Raw genomic sequence first — 23028 nt, 5'->3', positions numbered from 1 at the left:
ATAAATACCACATGTTCTCGCTCATATGTGAAAGCTAAAAAAAAGTCACAGAAGTAGAGAGTAGCATAGTGGTTACTAGAGGCTGGGAAATTGTTTGGGGGTCAGGTACGAGAAGTTGGTTAACAGATACAAAATTATAGCTAGTTAGGAGGAATAAGATCTAGTGTTCTATATCACTATAGGGTGACTGCAGTTAACCAGTTAACAATAATTGTGTATTTTCTTTTTTTAAAATTTGCTTTATCTTTTTTTTTTTAAGTTCAGGGGTACATGTGCAGGATGTACAGGTTTGTAACATAGGTAATCATGTGCCGTGATGGTTTGCTGCACAGATGATCCCATCACTAAGATATTAAGCCCAGCATCCATTAGCTATTCTTCCTGATGCTCTCCCTCCTTCCACTCCTCACCTCTGAGAGGCCCCAATATCTGTTGTTCTCCCCAGTGTGTCCATGTGTTCTCATCATTCAGCTCCCACTTATAAGAGAGAACATGCGGTATTTGGTTGTCTGTTCTTTTGTTAATTTTCTGAGAATAATGGCTTCCAGCTCCATCCGTGTCCCTGCAAAGGACATGATATCATTCCTTGTTATGGCTGCATAGTATTCCATTGTGTATACGTACTGCATTTTCTTTATCCAGTCTATCATTGACGGGCAGTTAGATTGATTCCATGTCTTTGCTATTGTGAATAGTGCTGCAATGAACATACACGTGCATGTATCTTTATAACAGAATTATTTATATTCCTTTGGGTATATACCCAGTAATGAAATTGCTGGATGAAATGATATTTCTGCTTCTAGGCTGCTGAGGAATTGTCACACTGTTTTCCACAATGGTTGAACTAATTTACACTCCCACCAATAGTGTAAAAGCATTCTTTTTCTCCACAACCTCACCAGTATCTGTTTTTTTGACTTCTTAATCATAGCCATTCTGACTGGTGTGAGATGATATCTCATTGTGGTTTTATTTATTTATTTATTTATTTTGAGACAAAGTTTTACTCTTGTTGCCCAGACTGGAGTGCAATGGCTCAATCTTGGCTCACTGCAACCTCCGCCTCCCGGGTTCAAGTGATTCTCCTGCCTCAGCCTCCCGAGTAGCTGGGATTACAGGTGCCTGCCACCACACCTGGCTAATTTCTGTATTTTTAGTAGAGACAGGGTTTCACCACGTTAGCCAGGCTGGTCTTGAACTCCTGACCTCAAGTGATCCGCCTGCCTTGGCCTCCCAAAGTGCTGGGATTACAGGCATGAGCCACCGTGCCTGGCCGATACTATATTTTTGATCTGCATTTGGTTGAAAAAAATCCACATATAAGTGGACCCATGCAATTCAAACCTATGTTGTTCAAAGGCCAACTGTAGTTCTACTCATTTTAATAGCTAAATTATTTTTCAGCCTGAAAACAAAATTGAGAAATTGTTATAAAAATGAAACTAAATTACTCCTTAAAATTTATGAAATATACTTTGAAAAATAAACCCGACATCTCTGTGTCATATCGAATAACCACAAATACGCTTCAAACAGAAAAAAGTTAAATTTTATTTAACAGAGTATCAATTTAAATTTTAGTTTTAATGATTTAAACTGATTTTAATTGGAACAAATCTACTACACTTTATTGTCAGCATTGCCGAGGGTCACAATATTAAAAGCATGCTTTAGTTAATTTTTCTCAAAATACCAAGAGTTAAACTTGTGCTATTATTATATTTGTAACATTTGTTTTTGGCAAAAGCTCTTCAAATTTGTAAAAAAAAATAATAATAATTGAAATAGAATTTCTGTAACTCGCTTTGAAGTAAAATTCATATGCATCTTTCAGATAGGATTGCCACAACTGTAAACCATCTTATCCAATTATAGTCTATAAAAGAATGTGATTAGATTTTGAAAGCAAATCAGTAATCCGTATACTACATTTAAATCTTATAAGATCAAAAAATAAACTTAAAAAAAAACCCAAATTAGGAAAAGCAAGGAACATACAACTGTCACTGATATTTTAATTTAAATTTAATTATAAATGTAATGAATTTTATTATAGTCTGTCTTCTGAGAAGACATAAAAATAATAAAGGATGATACTAGTCATTTGAATTTACATTGAGTTAAAAATGAAAGGATATTCACCTACACTCATGCTCAGATCTCTACTCCTCTACACCATACATACTATAGAAAAGAGTTTCCTGCAAAGGAGTCATGTAATTATTCACAGGCACAGTTGAGCACGAGTCCTACTCAGCATCTCAGTTTGTTCAGAATAGAAGAGACACTGTGTGGTGACCTTTTAAGGGAAAATAAAAACAGTGTTGTCTCAGAGCTATGCAGAAGATGGATCTTGCCTACCTCTATGGAATAACATGGCCTAAAACTAATCATTAGTGTAATAAATATTTTCTTCATTTTCATATTAGTAAATAGATTCTACATGTCCTTGGACAACACTAGAGATTCAGCATTAGCCTTGACATTGAAATAGGAGGTGATTGTGAAAGGCCATGGAGTAAGTTTCAGGTGCATAAGGAGAAGCTCTCAAAACCTAGTAAGAGTTGGCTTTTGTGAGGGAAGGTGCAACTCAGCAGGCTGCTGGAGTTGAAGTCGTTCATTTGATAGAGTTCAGTGTGTGGTAGAATCTGAATGAGGCACTTTGTCAAAATTCTGGTCAAGATCAGACACTTCTCAAAGGCATGCTCACTCCCACCTCTGATCCATCTGATGAGAGCCTTGAAATGTATGCCTTATTTCTGAACTAACCCTACTAGGACAGATTGACTGGAGTAGAACCTGGCTTTTTCTCTAATGAAGTAAGCAAAGTATTTAGAGTGAGAGCCACGACATCATACATTCCATCTCCAGGCAGGGTGAACCACATGGTTGAAATTGGTTGGGCTGGTATAATTTTGAAGCTCATTCTTGGCTCTTAGAATCTCTTACACGTGTTGTAATCTCTCCTGCTCCAGACTCTTAAAAACAAATCACATTTTCAAGTGTCTGGCATACTAGAACTTCTCCAGAGAACTTGTTCTTAGATTAAGCATGGAAGCTCAGAGTTGAAAAGGTTGAAGGTGCATTCAGATTTAGTGTTCTTATTCTCCTCAGGCTGGTGGTTTGAACCCATTCCACAGTCTTATCATCCTTGTGGTGTATTGATGCCATACTCACTTCATACTATGACATGCAGAGAGCTATAACAATTGGGAACAGGAGTTACAGGCCATATTAGCTCCTGCACACATAACCTTTCATACTGTGAGTCCATATCCAATCCCATGTGGCTGAAGCAAAACATATATTCTGCGTGATTGAATTCCACAGAAGGGGCCTCGAAAGACTGCTGTGAGAAAAATGTAAGTGAGAGGTCATTGGTATATGCCAGGGTCAGACATCTTCATGGTTGCTCAACAGAAAGAACCGAGAAAGGCAGCCAACACAGCTTTTCTTTGAACATTGTTATCTACTGTACAGTTCCTGAGCCATAGGTTCATTGAAATTTCTGTGAGAAAGTTTAGTTCTATGTCTCTCTTAGCAAAGGATCAGTCCACTGCTACAAACAGACTAGCTGAAGAGCTCTTCCTAATTGTTGAAGTTATTATGAGTAGGCGACCTTTTTTATTTTTTCTGGGAACTTGATGCCAAATCTCCCTTCCACTCATTCAAAGAAAGAACATGGATAAAATAGAGCATGTTCCCGGGAACACCGTGATTCCAGTAACAGAGAAAGACTGTAATTTTCCCTTTGGGAACACACTCAATATGATACAGTTTCTTACAAACAGTAGCTAGAATGAGCTCATCACAAGTAATCTCTATAATGTACAGTCCTTCTTTTAAACCAACTGGATTCTAACATGATTTTCAGCAACAGCTGTAAGAATTGCTTTAATAATAGCCAACATCCTGTCTTAGGCTTCCGGTGGAAAATACACAGATTGATTTTCAGTCTGTTTTTATGTAGGACAGATTTAAATCCTTCCAGAATCCTGGCCATCTTATTCTTTTCATTGTCATTTTCTGTTAGAACTAGTAGTAGAATTAGTAGAAGACCAACAGAACTGGCCTTCAAGGTACATGTAAGAGATAAGCTGTCACCCTGAATATACAAAAACTATCTTTGCTCATAGCATGTATAACATCTGAAGCTAAGACAGAGCTCATCAAAATGTCTTTATCTCTAAGATACAAGATTGGCTCACAACAATGCCAGCTGGATGGATTTTCCTTCAGGCAAATTAAGCCTTAGACTTCTCAATTCTTGAACAAGTTGTTTGGCCTGCCTGGCTTTCTAAAGAGAGATTGCAATCCTTAAAGACTTTCCCAGGTAATAACTATAATGAGATTTCAAAAGTGGATCCAGCATTCTTGATTCTGTGTCAGAACTTCTCAAAATCTCAAACTCTTTGGTCTTCTTAGAAACAGTAGCTTGAAAACACTCCAGAAAATCTTTCTCATTGCTGATCTAATGCATGGTTTCTGCAATTTAAGTTTCCCAGAAGGCAACCTACTCTTAATGACAAAATCTCAAGCTCATTTTCACATTGTCTATTTTGAGCTGCTAAGCTATCCACAACAGAAAAAAGCCTTTCATTTTCACCAGTTAATTTATTTTCTTTTCTTCGAACCTCACATTCCTCTTTGCAAAATAATACTTTCTTCTCAAGTTCAGATTTAATTTAGAAATCTCTTGCTGATACCCTAAAGTGGCAATTTTCCTAGCTTCATCGTATAGGGACCTCAAAGCTCACTTCTATTCGTTTGGAGAAGTGCTATGTGCATTCACAAAGTGTGTGTTGCTTTGAAGCCTTATCAATGGTATCCTCAAGCTAAGTTTTCATCTCTTTGCTGAACATCTAAGGTTTGGAGATTTACTATTCCATGGAGTCACTTTTCTGCATGGCCACTTTCATCTTTTCCTATTTGTCAGTAAATGTTCAGGAAATTTTCTGTTTCTGTATTCCAAACATGCTTTAATCTCTGAGAATTCTTGCAGGGCTGGCTTTTATTACTGATGGGAAGCTCTGTATTTTTGGCCTACAATTTTGTCCTCTCTGAAGGTTCAACCAGTTGCTTATAAAAATCTTTCTTTTCCTGACTCATGATGCAGCACTGGATTTCTAGTCCTCTCAAGTCTGGGTGTGGAACCATCATTCTTTTAGTAAAGTATCAATGTATCAAGTTATCACTTGAGTATATTTGAATGAGATATTTACTATTGAAATGCACACTTTCTTCATTCAAATGTTTGATTTCTTTATGTTGGTTTCAATTTTTATGGCACAAAGAGAAAAATGAAGGGACTGTAGAATTTGTGTGCTTTCTTGTAACTTCCTACTCAGTTCCAGTTTCTCTTGTACTTGTCTTCACACCCGTCTTTCATAAAATTCAATTTGCAAGTGAAGTAAATCAAAATATTTTACCTCAAGGGGAAGATAGTTCTTTGACATATTTTAAGATGGTTGTCAGAGAGCCAGTAAACTGAAGTGGCCTTGAAAAGCTAACTTTAGTGGGGGAAATTTGCATCTATAGAGAATGTTCCCTAAATCCTGCTGCACATCATCACCTATGGTTAATGCATTTATTATTAAATGGCTTCAAGATAATCAGAAATCCCCAATTAGAAGAATAATTTTCCACTGTAAATGTAAACCCAATGAATTGCAAATGTAATTCTGAAAAGCCTGTATAAGAACAAAGAGGTAATATTTCAGTATTTCTTAGGATATTATCATCCACAAAACTAAAGTTATGTTAGAAGGACCCCTGACATACAAAATATAAGGTGCTTCTAGGTTTTGTATATTTTTTAATTTAGCTGAGCACTGAGTGAGCCTAACAGGTGTCCACAACTTTGTAACAGTGACAAGTAAGGTCAGCCACAGGCATTTCATACCACCAAAAACCTGGGTTCCTAATATGTCTTGGCTGTTTGCTCCAGTGAATCTTCTTGGTCTACAAGCAGGCATTTTTGTCTTTTCTTCCTCCCTCACTTACTCCTTCCTTGACTCATTTTCTTGTTTTCACATTTTCTCTCTTCTTATTTCCTTCCCTCCTTTGCTTTCTCCCTCTCTCCTTCCCTTCCTCCTTTCTTTTCTTTTTCCCTTCCTCCTTCCCTCTATCTCTCCTTTCCTTCTTTTCTTCTTTTCTTCTTTCCTTCCTTTCTACCTTTCTTCCTTCCTTATTTCCCTTTTTTCTTCTGTCTTTAATTAGCGATTGCTATAGGCCTGGCTTTTTTTGTAAGCAATGAAGTCAGATCAGTAAACAAGGTAGAGAAGGCCTTGCCCTCTTGGAGCTTTTATTTCAGTGGTAAAGACAGAGAAAACAGCAGCAAACATATAGATAAGTGATGTTATAAAGGGAAAATAAATGAGTTTAAAGAAGAAAGAGAGTAAGAGTGGTATGTGACAAACAGATAAGTCATTGTGAGCATCTAATATTTGAGTAGTTGATTATTGTGAGAACTTAACGAGAAATTCTTTCAAAGTACTTACGACAGTCCCTGACAAGCAATAATAACTGGGTAAATACACTAGCATTGTCATTAGCATTAGAATCAGTACTCCGAAATTTTTTTTCAAAACAATCCCAGTAGCTATTATAGAGGCATGAGTTTTCTACTATTAGGAGTGTTGTTGAATTCTTCTGGAGTATAAAAGAAGTCGCCATGGACATAGAGTTTTGGGCAGGAGAAAAGAAGGGGCAAGAGGTAGCAATGCAATTTTCATGAAGGTTGAAGAGTGCTTTGGAGACTCTCCAGATTATTTACTTCGTGTTTCAGAATTGGTATTTATTGTTATGTTTGAAGATGTGTCTGATGTGGGAAATGCACAGAGATAACATGGCTTAAGAGGTACCCGAATGCTGAAATCCCGTCTTGTATACCATAGTTTCCATTTCAGATTGTAGAGAGGAAACATTACATTCTGGAAAAAAAAATTTAATAATGTCAGTGAAGTCTCCTTGCCTTCTTCTAACTTATAATAAGTTAACTGTCAGACTGGTACTTTACCTAGATCTTGCGAAGAATTAAAGCAATGCTCTGAGAGATTATGTTCACTGGAATTCTAAAAATGCCAAAAAGAGATTAATAATTTTTTATGATTAACCTCCAAACCTAGACTATTTACTTTTGGAAAGGCAAGAATTGATTTCAATTGTATATTTCAGGCAGCCATCATGGTAACCTGAATTAGGAGTGGCCCTGTGCTAAAACACAAGCACAATCCAAAGGTTCATACATAGCAATGAGGAGAATGTCAGAACCCTGAAGTCCTCAATTCATTATTTTCTTTATTCCACAAATTTTTAAGGCATATCCATTGTATTAAAACATGATTATATGTTTCCTATGTTTTAGTACCCAGGTTGAGATTAAACAACTTTAGAGCAAAAGAAAAAAAATGAACACTTTTATAAGAGAATTAAAATGAGATATTGAAAAATAAAATTTAAGCTAAATGATAAAATTATAAATTACTTGACTAGATAATATGAAACAGGGTTATTTAAATACATATAGGATGGTTTTTAAAATATTAGCGTTTTTGTTTTCTAGAAGAGTGGTTCTAAACTGTGGATGGATATTAAAAACACATGGGAGGTTTTACAAACTACAGATGTCTTCTTGGTATCGAGGAATACTGACATAATTTGTCTGGAGGGTGACCCAGGAGCTGAAAGTTTCAAATGCTTCCCAGGGGAAGTCAAAGTTGAGAACCCTTGCTCTAGACAGTGGTTATCAAACTTTATCTTGTATCTGACTCACCTGGAGGGGTTGTTAAAACAGATTCTGGGCCCCACACGGAGGGTTCCTGGTTTAGTAAGTCTTAGATGGAACCTGCAAATTTGCATTTCTTATATAAGTTCCCATTTGATGCTGAGGTTGCTAGTCTGAGGACATAGACTTTGAACTTTTTGAAAGGTAGAATTTCTGGCCCCACTCCAGATTTAAAGAATCAGCCTCCATGTTTTAAAAAAATTCCCAGGTAATTCGTATGCATAGTAAAACTCAGGAAGCAATTGTCATAGAAAAATTGAATTAGGGAAACTGCCAACAAGTGGGATTAGATTAAACAATGGTGCTATGGTCTGAATGTTTTTGTCCTTCTCACATTTATATGTTGAAATCCTAACTGGCGAGGTGATGGTATTAGCAGGTGGGGCCTTTTGGGAGGTGATTAGGTCATTAGGGCAGAGCCCTCAGGAATGGGATTATTGCCCTGATAAAGGAGGCCTTGTCCTTTCCATGATGTGAACTAGAAGGTACCATCTATGAGGAATGGACACTCACCAGATGTTGCTGGTGCCTTGATCTTGGACTTGCCAGCCTTCCAAACTGTGAGAAATCAAGTTCCATGGCTTATAAGTTACCGGTCTAAGACATTTTGTTACAGCAGCCTGAATGGACTAAGAAAACTGGCAAACATTTTGTCAGGAAATAACGTTACCATTAAAAAATAGTGTTGTGAGAATCTTCAGGCTAGATTTGCATCTTCCTGACATTAGGGTATATTTGGTTTATCCTGCTAATAATTCTCTCTTTGCAAATAAGCTAATGAAGAGCAAAAACAAATATTATCTAACTTTATGCTTTGAAGAGCTCCACATTCTACAAGTCCCAATTGCAGTATAAAAATCAGAAGCACTGCTAGGTACTTTATCTTCTGTATTTTCAATCAGCCCTTAAATGAGAGAAGCTAGGTTTAAGATCAAGTTTTATTATATCTAGTACAATATTTTGTCTCCTTCTAAACTTTATCTTAATAACCTTTAAAAAATTTATAACAGCTTTGCATTTACAAAAATGACAATAGTACAGAGATTTCCTATATCACTCATAAACACTTTTCTATATTGGTACATTTTACATTGGCATAGCAGATTTGACACAACTAATACAACTATATTAATATATTATTGTTAGCTAGAGTCTATACTCCATTTGGATTTTTTTGTTTTACCCCAATGGCGTTTTACTCTTTGAGAATCCTATTTAGGATGCCACAATACATTCTGTTGCCATATCTTCTTAAGCTCCACTTTTCTGCATCAGTTTCTCAGTCTTTTCTTGGCTTTTATGACCTAGACAGTTTTGAGACGTACTGGTTAGGTATTTTGTACAGTTTTTCTCCATTTAATTTTGTCTGATTTTTCATTTTTAGATTTATGTCATGGTTTCGGAGCAATAGAACATGGAGATAAAATACCATTCTCAATACATATCATATGTGATAAACTGATATTCCTGATAGCAGGAATGAGGTCTGCTATCTTGTTTACCTGCCTGAGGTACTGATTGTCAGGTTTTTCCACTGTAATGTTATGCTATATCCCCTTTCCATATACTTATTGGAATAAAGTAAATACGCTCTGCCTACCATAGAAGTGGGAAGTTATGCATGATCTGCTTAAAGGGTATGCATATCAACATAAATTATGTGAAATTGTCCTGCAAAGGGGCATTACCTATTCTCCCCTGTTTACTTATTTTATTTATTAAATCATTTATTTGTATCACTATGAATTCTTGGGTATTTATTTTATATATTGAATTATAATTCTATACTACTTTATTTTGTTCCTCAAGTTTTTCCAGCTTTGGCAAATAGGAACTTTTTCTGCTAGCTCCTGTGCCCCTTTGACACATCTTCATCTTTGTCATCTTTGTAGTTATTTCTTTGTTGTTGTTGTTGTCACCCAGGCTGCCGGAGTGCAATGGCTCACTATAGCCTCAACCTCCCAGGCTCAAGCAATCCTCCCACCTCAGCCTCTTGAGTAGCTGAGACTACAGGCACGCACCACCACACCCAGCTAATTTTTAAATATTTTTGTAGAGACGGAATCTTGATATATTGCCTAGGCTGGTCTTGAACTCCTGGGCTCAAGAGATCCTCCAACTCTAGCCTCCCAAAGTGCTGGGATTACAGGCATGAGCCACCACACCCAGCCTCATAGTTATTTTTTGAGGCTTTTCTTACTTTCTATCAGTACAAGGTGCTGCAGGATCATCTTGCATGTTGCTTGTCCCAATCCTAGAATTGGCTATTTCTACAAGAAGCCTTGGTTCTGTTTACCGAAGAATGGTCTTCTTTATTGGCAAATAGGTGGTAGTTATATTTGAAGTCTTGATGCTCCTAGGCCCTCTCAACTGACAGAGCAAGAAAATATATGTGTGTATGCTAACTTCTGCATGTACATATAGCTATAAATATTTCTGTGTATGTCAATCTGTATATATATATATATATAAAGCTAAACATGAGTTATTTCTGACATCTAAAATTCTGATTCAGTACCAAGCAGATCATTCTAGCTTTGCCCCATTGCTTTTCTATAACTTCCCAATCCAACAGTAATGAATTTATATCCATCATCTACTATTCATGTATTTAGTCATTAAATTCAATTTACATGTATAGTGCTCTCTGTATTGTTAAATGGTAATACTATGAGAACCAGCTTTACCAATGAGTATTTTATTGCTATTACATAATCTGTTTACTAAGAAAATTGTATAAAATTATTTTAAATTTGTTATACGCCAATTGTTATAAAATTCATTACTTATATAACAAGTCTTTTGTGTTTAGTGGATGTTATCCATATATGTGGATGAGAGGACACATAATATATGGATTAACATCTATTAAATATCCTTCTAAATGCGAGGACAATTAGATATGTACAGTAAGTTAGTATGATGAGGTTCAACTAAAATCAGGGCTGGTGTTCACCTGGCACACAGTGGTAGATACTTTCCAGGGAATAAAATCTTGACATACTTCTTGGATAGTTGATAGCTGGCTACTATTCTCAGTGCCCCATCTGGTACCAGAGCTGCCTCAAAAATTTCCTCTGGATCTTGGACCCATTCGAGACCTGGTAACTAAAGAGTTAAGGCCTGGAACAGCAGGGGTTCTTCAGGATCCGGTGCTATTTTTGTATAGCCCCTTTTACATTGTAGAATTTGCTAGCACTGGTAATTAACCATTCTAAACATCACCCCATTTTCCATATGAAACATGATTATGTATTGAAAAAACATAGTTATTGTAGCTGTAATGACATCAGGAGCAGTGGTTCTGCACATTTGTGATTGCAAATATGATTACATGGAAGCTTCAGTGTCATTAACAGAAAATCTGCAAATGAAATGTTTCCTCTGAATTGCTTGGCACACAAACTTTTCTGTGGTACCTGATTTAGTTGTCCACTCTGAACCAATATCAATTGGTGATTTTCCAAATTATGAGCAAGATATGGTTTCACAGAACTCTTGTACTTTTGTGAAAGATAATTGGACACAATTTTATTAATTTGTGGAAGTTGTTGGCTTTTAGGTGCTGGATTAATACATATTATATACATACATATTATATATCTTATATAATATTACATATATACAATATATAATATAATATTTCAATCTATAATATATGTATATATAATTTAATATGTGTAATACATATAATATTTATATTATACATATCATATATAGATATGTAAAATGACTTTGAAACAGATATAAAAGGAACCTTACACATACAGACTTTTTAATGTTGATCATTAGGAAGCTTAAATGATAAGCAATTATATAATAATTTATACCTTTCTTATTAATATGTTAATTAAGCATTCTATTCTAGCTTTAAAGCTAAAGCAATGCTCAGAGTATTTAAAATAATTAGTGAATATTTCACTAATTACAAATGTATTTTACAATGTGTAAATCTGATGTAAAAACTTAGAATGTAAAAGTTAATTACACTGTTTTCTGACACTGCAGTAATATTTTCTCAACTTTGTTATGAATTCATAAAACTTTTGGATGCACAATTAATTTTGGTATGCTCATCTCATTCATGTGATAAAGCATTGACACTCACTGAAATAGAAATACTATTAAAACATTTCAAAAATTTAACTGGAAATGAGAAATCATTGAAGTCAATCCCAATTTTACTCAATGCATACTTAGATATTTGTTAAAGGAGTATCTTTGCATGTTGGGTCAGAGTCTAATATTTATTAAAGTATTTTTAAACATGCCTCTTCTAGATACCTTACTGGGTTTTTCTGTAGGTTTTTTTTCATATGGAATCTTAATTTTAACTTTTTAAAACTTTTTAAATGACACATAATAGTTGTACATATTTATGGAGTACAGTGTGATATTTTGATACATGTATACAATATGTAATGATCAAATCAGTGTAATTAGCGCATCTATCACCTCAAACATTGCTTCTTTGTGTTGGAAATATTCAGAATCCTCCCTTCTAGCTTTGTGAAAATACACATGCATCAAGATGGCCCATTAGAAGCAGCTGTAGTCCATAGCACTCATGGAGAGGAATGAAAGGGGTGAGTGAATATAGCACCTTCAACTGAAATATACAGGTTCTCACACTGGGACTGATTAGAAAAACAACTAGACACACAAAGAAGAAAGGCAGAGTGGGGTGACAGCCCAGCAGGGAGTGACACAAAGCCAAGGGAACCCCCACACCCAGCCAAGAAAAGTGGTTAGTGACTGCGTGACCCCAGGAAACCACACTTCTCCCATGGATCTTTGCAACCCACAGATCAGGAGATCCCCTGGTGAGCCCATGCCACCAAAGCCTTGGGTGTGACACACAGAGTGGTGTGGAGTCTTTGCAGAGCAGTTGCATGGGCATGCGCAGAAACCCAGGAGCTTTACATATTCCAACCCCAGGGTCTCCAACAAATGTGTCTGCAACTCAGGCGAGGCAGGAGGTCTACACATACCCCTAGGAAGGGGGTGGATCTGGGGAGCTGAGCAGCATCATTCTGTGGGCCCCACTTCTATGGCATGTCACAAGACAAGATCCACTGACTTGGAATTCCAGCCCACCATTGGCAAGAGTGTGGAGCCTGCCTGAGACTGGATGGAGCCCTGGGGAGAGGGGCAGTCACCAACTCTGCTGTTTGGTTGACTCAGCCATTCCAGCCTGCAGGCTTTGAAAAGTTCAAAGGCTCTCGACAAGGAAGGGTCCCCCACAGCAGTGCAAAACTGCAGCTTTGCCAGATTACAGACAGACTGTTTCTTTAAGCAGGGCCCCGATTCATTCCTCCTCACTGGGTGAGACCTCCTAGCCAGACCCTCCAGCCATGCCTGCCAGTATGTATTAGGGACAGAGCTCTGATCTCTACCTGGGACAGAGTGCCCAGAGGAAAGGAAAGCCACCACACGGCTTGGTTGGATGACTCAGCAGTTCCAGTCTGCGGGGTTTGGAGAGTCCAAACAGTCCAGATGAGGAAGGGCCCCCCAGCAGTGCAACACCATGGCTTTGCCAGATCACAGCAGACTGCTTCTTTAAGCCAGGCCGCGATCCATTCCTACTCACTGGACAGGACCTCCTAGCCAGACCTTCCAGCTATGCCTGTCAGCATGTATTAGGGGCAGAGCTCTGATCTCTCCCTGGGACAGAATGCCTGAGTCAGGGTGAGGACCACCACTTGCGTATGTCAAACGACTCAGCCATTCCAGCCTATGGGCTTTGTAGAGTATAAGCCAACAGGGGCAGAGGCAGTTCCCCACCATGACACAGCTGTTTTATCGAGGCATGGCCAGACTGCTTCTTTAAGCAGGACCCCAATCCACTCCTTCTAGTGGGGGGGGTTCCCCCAGCTGGGTCCTCCCAGCCAGGGCCTCTGGCCACCCATATTCTCCCTAAGATGGAGTGCCTGAGGGGCAGGGCAGGCCACCAGCTTAGCCATTCAGGCTTCTCAGCCGGTTTAGCCTGTAGGCCTTTGAAAGCTCAAGCTGATCAGGGGCTGAAGGGGTCTCTAACCCAGCACCACTACTCTACCAAAAAGCAGCCAGATTGCTTCTTTAAGTGAGTCCCTGATTCCATTCCTCTTGACTGGGTGAGACCTCCTAACCAGGGCCTCCAGTCACCTCCCACAGGCACGTTTGGGTTGGCAATAGGTCAGAACCCCCCTGAGACAGAGCTTCCAGAGGAAAGGGCAGGCCGTCATCTTTGGCATTTTGCAGCTCTCACTGGTGATACCTCCAGGTATGAGAAAAAACGAGGCAACTAGGGTCCGGAGCAGGCTCCTAACAAACCACAGCAACCCTACAGAAGAGTGCCCAAACTGTTAAAAGAAAAACAAACAGAAAACAACAGCAACAAAACCCAAAAACCCCATCCAATGATCAGCAACCTCAAAGATCAAAAGTAGATAAGCCCACAAGGATGAGAAAGAATTAATGCAAAAATGCTGAAAACTCAAAAAGCCAGCGTGTGCCTTTTCCTCCAAATTACTGCAACACTTCTCCAGCAAGGGCTCAGAATTAGGCTTAGGCTGAGATGGCTGAAATGACAGAAGTAGGCTGCAGAAGGTGGGTAATAACAAACCTCACTGAGCTAAAGGAGCATGTTGTAACCCAATGCAAGGAAGCTAAGAATCAGGATAAAACAATACAGGAGCTGACAGCCAAAATAGTCAGTTTAGAAAGGAAGATAACTGACCTGTTAGAGCTGAAAAACACACTACAAGAACTTCAAAATGCAATCACACGTATTAATAGCAGAATAGACAAAGCAGAGGTAATGTACAAAGGACAGCCCATCAGACTAACAGCAAGCTCCTCAGTGGAAATCCTACAAGCTAGAAGAGATTGGGGGCCAATATTCAACATTCTTAAAGAAAAAAAATTAATTCAGAACTTCATATCCAGTCAAACTAAGATTCATAAGTGAAGGAAAATAAGATTATTTTCAGACAAGCAAATGTTGAGGGAATTCATTACTATTGGACTCATCTTGCAAGAGCTCCTGGAAGAAGCACTAAATATGGAAAGGAAAATGGTTATGAGCCACTACAAAAACACACTGAAGTACACAGACAAGTGACACTATGAAGCAACCACATAAACAACTCTGCAAAATAACCAGATAGCATCATGATGACAGGATCAAATCCACACATAACAATACTAATGTTATATGTAAATGGTATAAATGCCCCAATTAAAAGACAGAGTGGACAGATGGATAAAGAAACAAGACCCAGTAGTATGCTGCCTTTAAAAGACCCATCTCACATGAAAGACATACCTAGGCTTGAAATAAAGGGATGGAAGAAAATTTACCAAGCAAATGGAAAACAAAAAAAAGCAAGAGTTGCAATCCTAGTTTCTGACCAAACAGACTTTAAACCAACAAAGATCAAAAAAAGACAAAGAAGGGCATTACATAATTGTAAAGGGTCCAATTCGACAAGAAGAGCTAACTATCCTAAATATATATGCACCCAATACAGGAGCACCCAGATTCACAAGGCCAGTACTTAGAGACCTTCAAAGGGACTTAGACACCCACACAATAATAGTGGGAGACTTTAACAACCCCACTGACAATCTCAGACAGATAATTGAGACAGAAAATTAACAAAGACATTCAGGACTTGAACTCAGCTCTGGATCAAGTGGACCTGGTAGATACACACAGAATACTCCACTCAAAAACTACAGAATATACATTTTTCTCATTGCCACACAGTACTTACTCTAAAATTGTTTACATAATCAGAAGTAAAACACTCCTCAGAAAATGCACAAGAACTGAATTCATACCACATAATCTCGCAGACCACAGTTCAGTGAAATAAACTCAAGACTAAGAAATTCACTCAGCCGGGCATGATGGCTCATGCTTGTAATCCCAGCACTTTGGGAGGCTGAGGCGGGTGGATCAAGAGGTCAAAAGATCGAGACCATCTTGGCCAACATGGTGAAAACCCGTCTCTACTAAAAACACAAAAATCAGCTGGGCATGGTGGTACATGCCTGTAGTCCCAGCTACTCAGGAGGCTGAGGCAGGAGAATCGCTTGAACCCAGGAGGTGGAGGTTGCAGTGAGCTGAGATCGTGTCACTGCACTCCAGCCTGGCGACAGAATGAGACTCCATCTAAAAAAAAAAAAAGAAATTCACTCAAAATCATACAATTACATGGAAATTGAATAACTTGCTCCTGAATGACTTTTGAGTAAATAATGAAATTAAGGCAGAAATCAAGTTATTTGAAACTAATGACAACAAATATGCAACATACCAGAATCTATGGCATGAATCTAAGGCAGTGTTAAGAGGGAAATATATAGCACTAAATGACGACATCAAAAAGTAAAAAAGATGTCAGGTTAACAACCAAACATCACAACTAAAAGACTAGAGAACCAAGAGCAAAGAAATCCCAAAGCTAGCAGAAGACAAGAAACAACCAAAAGCAGAGCTGAACTGAAAGAGGTTGAGACATGAAAAACCATTCAAAAGATCAACACATCCAGAAGTTGTTTTTTTTTTTTGAAAAAATTAATAAAATAGATAAACTGCTAGCTAGACTAATAAAGAAGAACAAATGGAAGATTCAATAAACACAATCAGAAAGGACAAGGGAGATATTATCACTGACCCCACAGAAATAAAAACAATCATCAGAGAATATTATGGACACCTCTATGCATAAAAACTAGAAAATCTAGAAGAATGAATAAATTCCTGGACACATTCACGCTCCCAAGACTGAACCAGGAAGAAATTTTATATCTGAAAAGACTAATAAGAAGCTCTGACATTGAGTCAGTAATAAATAGCCTACCAACAAAAAAAAGCCCAGGATCAAATTCGTGGCTGAATTCTACCAGATGTACAAAGAAGAGCTGCTACCATTCCTGTTGAAAGTATTCCAAAAAACTGAGGAGGAGGGACTCCTCCGTAACTCATTCTATGAGGCCAACATTATCCTGATACCAAAACCTGGCAGAGACACAACCAAAAAAAAAAAAAAAGAAAACTTTAGGCCAATATCCTTTATGAACATTGATGCAAAAATCATCAAAAAAATACTGGCAAATGGAATTCAGCAACACGTCAAAAAGCTTATCCACCACGATCAAGTAGGCTTTATTTCTTTAATGCACAGTTGGTTTAACCTACACAAATCAATAAATATGACTCATACAAACAGAACTAAAGAAAAAAAACACAAGATTATATTAATAGATGCAGAAAAGGCTTTCAATAAAATTTAACATCCTTTCATGTTAAAAACTCTCAATAAACTAGATATTGAAGGAACATACCTAAGAATAATAGGAGCCATATGTGACAAACCTACTGTTAACATCATACTGAATAGGCAAAAGCTTGAAGAATTCCCCTTGAAAACCAGCACAAGACAAGGATGCCCTCTCTCACCATTCTTATTCGAAATAGTATTGGAAGTCCTTGCCAGGGCAATCAGGCAAGAGAAAAAAATAAAGGGATCCAAAATAAGCAGAGAGGAAGTAAAACTATCACTGTTTGCAGGTGACATGATCTTATATCTAGAAAACCCTATAGTCTCAGCCCAAAAGCTCCCTAAGCTGATAAACAACTTCAGCAAAGTCTCAGGATAGAAAATCAATATGCATAAATCACTAACATTCCTACACACCAAAAACAGTCAAGCTGAGAGCCACATCAGGAGTGCAATCTCATTCACAACTGTCACATAAAAAAAACAAATACCTAGTAATACAACTAGCCAGGGAGGCGAATGATCTCTACAAGGAGAACTACAAAACACTCCTCAAAGAAATTGGAGATGACACAAACAAATGAAAAAGCATTCCATGCTCATGGATAGGAAGGATCAGTATCATTCAAATGGCCTTACTACCCAAAGCAATTTACAGATTCAAAGCTATTCCCACTAAACTACCACTGACATTCTTCAAAGAATTAGGAAAAAATATTTTAAAATTCATATGGTACCAAAAAAAGAGTTTGAATAGCCAAGGTAATCCTAAGCAAAAAGAATAAAGCTGGAGACATCACACTATCCAACTTCAAATTATACTGCAGGACTACAGTAAACAAAACAGCATGGTACTGGTACAAAAACAGACACATAGACCAATGGAACAGCATAGAGAGTCCAGAAATGAGGCTGAACAGTTAGAACTATCTGATCTTTGACAAACCTGAAAACAAGCAATGGGGAAAAGATTCCCTGTTCAATAAATGGTGCTGCGATAACTGGCTAGCCATATGCAGAAAAATTAAACTGGACCACTTCATTACATCATATAAAAAATTAACTCATTATGGTTAAAGACTTACACGTGAAACCCCAAATAATAAAAACCCTAGAAGACAACCTAGGCAATACCATTCTGGACATAGGAATGGACAAAAATTTTATGATTAAGATACCAAAAGTAATTGGAACAAAAGCAAAAATTATCAAGTGGTATATAATTACATGAAAGAACTTATGCACAACAAAGGAAACTATCAACAGAGTAAACAGACAACCTACAGAATGGGAGAAAATTATTACAAACTGCATCTGACAAAGGTCTAATATCCAGCATCTACAAGAAACTTAAATTTACAAAAGAAAAACAAAACACCATTAAAATATGGTTAAAGTACATGAATAGACACTTTTCAAAAGTGCAGGAGTCTGTCTCGCATATCCTGATTCAATGACGGATGCATAACATACACTGACACAGATATTCTGCTTGTCAGACCGGCCAAGTATCCAGGCCACTTACAGACTCTAAGGAGAGTGCTGTCAGCCACGGCCCCAGCTAGCTGGCCTTCTTGGCATTTATTTAGCACACATTAAATGACAAAAGCTTTGAGTCAACACCATTAGAGGGTAATCAACCTGGTTACCTACCCCCGAGAGAGCCATCCTGCCCATGAGTAATCAAAGGTTAGTTTTAGGACCACATGAGTAAACAAGCTCTTTAGATAAACTACTCTACATTCCTTTGTATCTGCGCCCTAAGCACTCTGGTTCCTGCAAAGAGACTGGCTGCTTTCAGCCAAACTATCTGAAGCTATGCAAAAACCTTTTGGCCTTCCAAGAAGGTTCGTGTTTTATTTTATAATTTTCCCCACCATCCTGACTGAACCCCTACACAAAAGAAGACATACATGCAGCCAACAATCATAGGAAGAAAGCGTCACTGATCATTAGAGAGACGCAAATTGCAGCCCACATGAGATACCATCTTACACCAGTCAGAATGGCTATTCTTAAGAAGTCAAAAAATACAGATGCTGGTGAGGTTGTGGAGAAAAAATGCTTATGCACTGTTGGTGAGAGTCTAAGTTAGTTTAACCATTGTGGAAGACAGTGTGCTGATTCCTCTAGTAGCTAAAAAAAGAAATACCATTCCACCCAGCATTCCCATTACTGGGTACATACCCAAAGGAATAGAGATCATTTTATTATAAAGACACATGTGTGCACATGTTCATTGCAGCACTATTCACAATAACAAAGACATGAAATCAATCTCAATGCCTGTCAGTGGTAGACTAAAGAAATTGTGGTACATATATACCATAGAATACTATACGGCCATAAAAAGAATGAAATTATCTCCTTTGCAGCAACATGGGTGCAGCTGTAGGCCATTATCCTAAGCAAACTAACACAGGAAGAGAAAACCAAATACTGCATGTTCTCACTTATAAGTGGGAGGTAAATGATGAGACCATGGGAGCCAAATGATGAGAACACATGAACACATAGAGGAGAATAACAGACACTGGCACCTATCAGTGGGAGGAGGGTGGGAGGAGGGAGAGAACCAGGAAAAATAATCTATGCTTAATACCTGAGTGACAAAATAATCTGCAGAACAACCCCTCAAGACACAAATTCATCTATGTAATAAACCTGCATATGTACCCCTGAATTTAAAATAAAAGTTAAGTAAATTTTAAAAAAAGGTTTGGATGACTATACTGAGTAAATTCCGTCATTTTTACAGAATCTTAACTGCATTCCTGAGAGATTACTTCACAAACACTTGCAGAAAGTAATACATATTTAAATGGAATAACATATAAACAGGTTGCTTAATAAAAATACAGAGTATGTGGTATGACATTCTCTAGCAAATACCAGAAAGCTGTATTTAGACTCTGGATGTTATTGTGAGAATAAAATGAACACCCTTCCTCTCTCGCCCATTATTACCATATTTCTTGGAAAAAAAAATGTTTGATTAAAAAATTTGCCATTTATTTGCTCTGCAAGTAAATGAAAATTTACCTTCCTTCAAATTTGAATATCATCCATACCCTTATTAATATTTATTTTTACAGCCAGATTCATCTTTACAGTTCTCCCTTATACCCCATTTTCTTCTTCCTCTTTCTTTTATCAAATCAAGTTTTGTCACATTTTCTTTTACCATTGCTTCTTACAGTCCTTTTTCTGTTTCTACTGCTAGTAATCAAACAGTAGATTTGCATATTCCTTTCCAGAATCATAGAAAAAAATGAAAGGCAGCAGAGAATAGATTGCAAGATCCAATTAGCCAGTCTCCCTGATTCCTGTTTTTGTCTTCAAATGAATATACACCCAATATTGGCTACAGAGACTATAAAACAAAGATGAAATCAGATTATATCTATGTTCAATACCTTCAGTAAAACAAAACCTAATTTATTCAATTTGAACTTTACTGCTCTTTTCAATATCATTTTATCTTATCTAAGCAAACAATTTGTTGTCACTTATTACAAACCATTCTCAGAGTTCTCTGGTCAAGTGTCCGTCAAATTTCATGCTTACCTGTTTTGCCTTGCTCTTTTCGTGGTCTTCTCCCTAACACATCTCTCTTGATCATCTCATTGTTTAACTGACAAATTTCTACTCATTCTCTTTGATCAAACATATTTGTTTATCAGTTATCTCTTGTCTGTACCATTATAAACAAATAAATTCCTCCTTTTATTATACAAATTGTCATGCTCTGTGTGTGTTATAGAAATTAGTGGACATATTTAAGGACACCATGTACACTAGCATAGATGATGCCTTGCAAGGAGCACCTTGTTGAGGGCAAGGATCGCTCAGTACAAGGTTGCATACACTGAAGCAAAAGATGCATTTTTTTTTTTATTTTTATGAATGTAATATGTGCTCAGTAAACTTTTACCATCCACCTGGAGAGGGCGCCTACTCCAAATTAAAACAGTTTAATTGTAAGTTAGATTAGTCCTATACAAGGTTGCTTCCTTCACTTTAATGTGACTACTCTGAGGGCAGGAATCATATCCTTTCTTTGGTATTTACTGTCCTCAAGCCTAGAATACTTGCTGTATTTTTTTGGTAAATTAAACCCTGGGGAGTAATAAACAAAATAATAAATTAAAATTCTTGAGAATCTAGCTTAAAAATGTCAAACTTTAAAATTTGCTGTATTCCTTTTTCCATATTCTAAGGTTTCTTGCAATAGTAATCAGGTCTATAAAATTAGCATGGGTGTAGACCAATAGAAATTACTATTTCTTCATTTAGTATATGGCATTTGAAGTGGTGTTGCTTGGTACTAAAATATTTGTACCTCCAAAGCACACAGAACCTGGCAGACTAAGTGGTAGTACCATTGATAAGAAACTCAGAGAAGATGCCTAATAATAAATAACTACCACATGTGTACAGATTTTTGATTCCCAGATTTTATCCTCACATTTGTTTAAGGAGTATGTGATTGTTGAGTGTGGGATGATAATGATATGATAACAATAAGGAAATGAATTAGGGTGACTAAAGTGGGAGAAGATACACCAATGTAGAGGAGACTCATATTATGTGTAATTTTCTGAACAATTACTATTTTGATTTGAGACTTCAGTTTTCATGTAACGTTTCCCCAAATTCCTATGGTCATCATGAGGTTAATAATTCTTCCCAAATGTTCATTGACAGGATGAGATTTTATTTTTTCTATGTTAACCAGAGAAGTCAGTGGTATAGGCATGTAGAGAGGAGAGTAGCTACCAACAAAAACAAAAGAGAAACAGTTGTAATAAGTTGAATCAAAATCAAAGAGCAAATAGATTGTGAATTGCCATTGAAATTATGAGGAAAAAAAGAAAACTACTTTCACACAATACTCAGTTCCTTCTGATATAAAAATAACTTTTGTAAGTCATCAAAAATGGCACAGTAAAAACTATTAAAACTTTGTCCCTCCATAAAATAATAGATAGGCTGGCACAAACTCAGAATCAATTTTTTTTCCAAAATTCTGAGATCTAATAAAAAACTCACAGCAATCAGGAAAACTCAATTTTAAAAAAAGCTGTTGAATATTGATAAGAGAATATTTTGGTGTTTTAACCTAATCATTTTTTATAACCTACTCCTCAGCTTGGCAGTAGCCATGAATGGAAGAATCCACATACCTGTTAAAAGTTTCTGGTACTAGAGAGAGCAATATACACATTATTCTCAAAGCAAAAGGGTTGTGTGTTTTGACATGTCTGATATACCTCTGAAGGATTAGCTCAAGAGCTTGTGTTTGTTAAACTTGCATAAAGCATTGCCAGGGCTGAAGTGGCTTCTTGAGCAACATTTGTCAAAAGCAAATGTTAAATGCAAAAGTATTAGCTACAGCCACCTGGGGTGAAGGACTAAAACTGATGCCAACATTAGACAGAATGAGAAGCCTGGTAAAAAAAGAAGCTGAGAGAGAAGATACTTGAAGCAATAAGTACTTTTAAAAGTTTTGGTGTATGTTGGGGAACCTAGGAGGCCATATACATTCCCAGGACAAAAACGCATACTCGGAAAATAAGTAAGAAGACCATGAGCTTTCACTACTAGCTAATAGTTAAGCTCTGTGCAAGCAGAAATTAAATGTTAAGATAGAGTTATAAACAACCTAGCTAAGCTTTGTAGGGGTGTCCCAACACAGACCCAATTTGCAAAGACTGGAAGATATTTAAATATTTATTTATTTTTGCCTTATGGCATTTTAGGTATTGTTTGTCAGATCTCTAGCTGATTACTAAGCTAATGGAACAAACACATCAATTTCCACACATGCAAAATATATACACTTTATAAAAACAGTTCATAAAAGTCACTTAATGAAAAGTAACTACAATAACCAGCAGAACAAACCCTTAGGAGGTAGAATAATTTGTTTTCTAATATTGCAACTCAGAATCTTTTTTTTTCAAAATT

Source organism: Pan troglodytes, chromosome X (assembly GCF_028858775.2).
Source record: "Pan troglodytes isolate AG18354 chromosome X, NHGRI_mPanTro3-v2.0_pri, whole genome shotgun sequence".
Lineage (NCBI taxonomy): Eukaryota > Metazoa > Chordata > Mammalia > Primates > Hominidae > Pan > Pan troglodytes.
Note: the sequence above shows the minus strand (reverse complement) of the source record.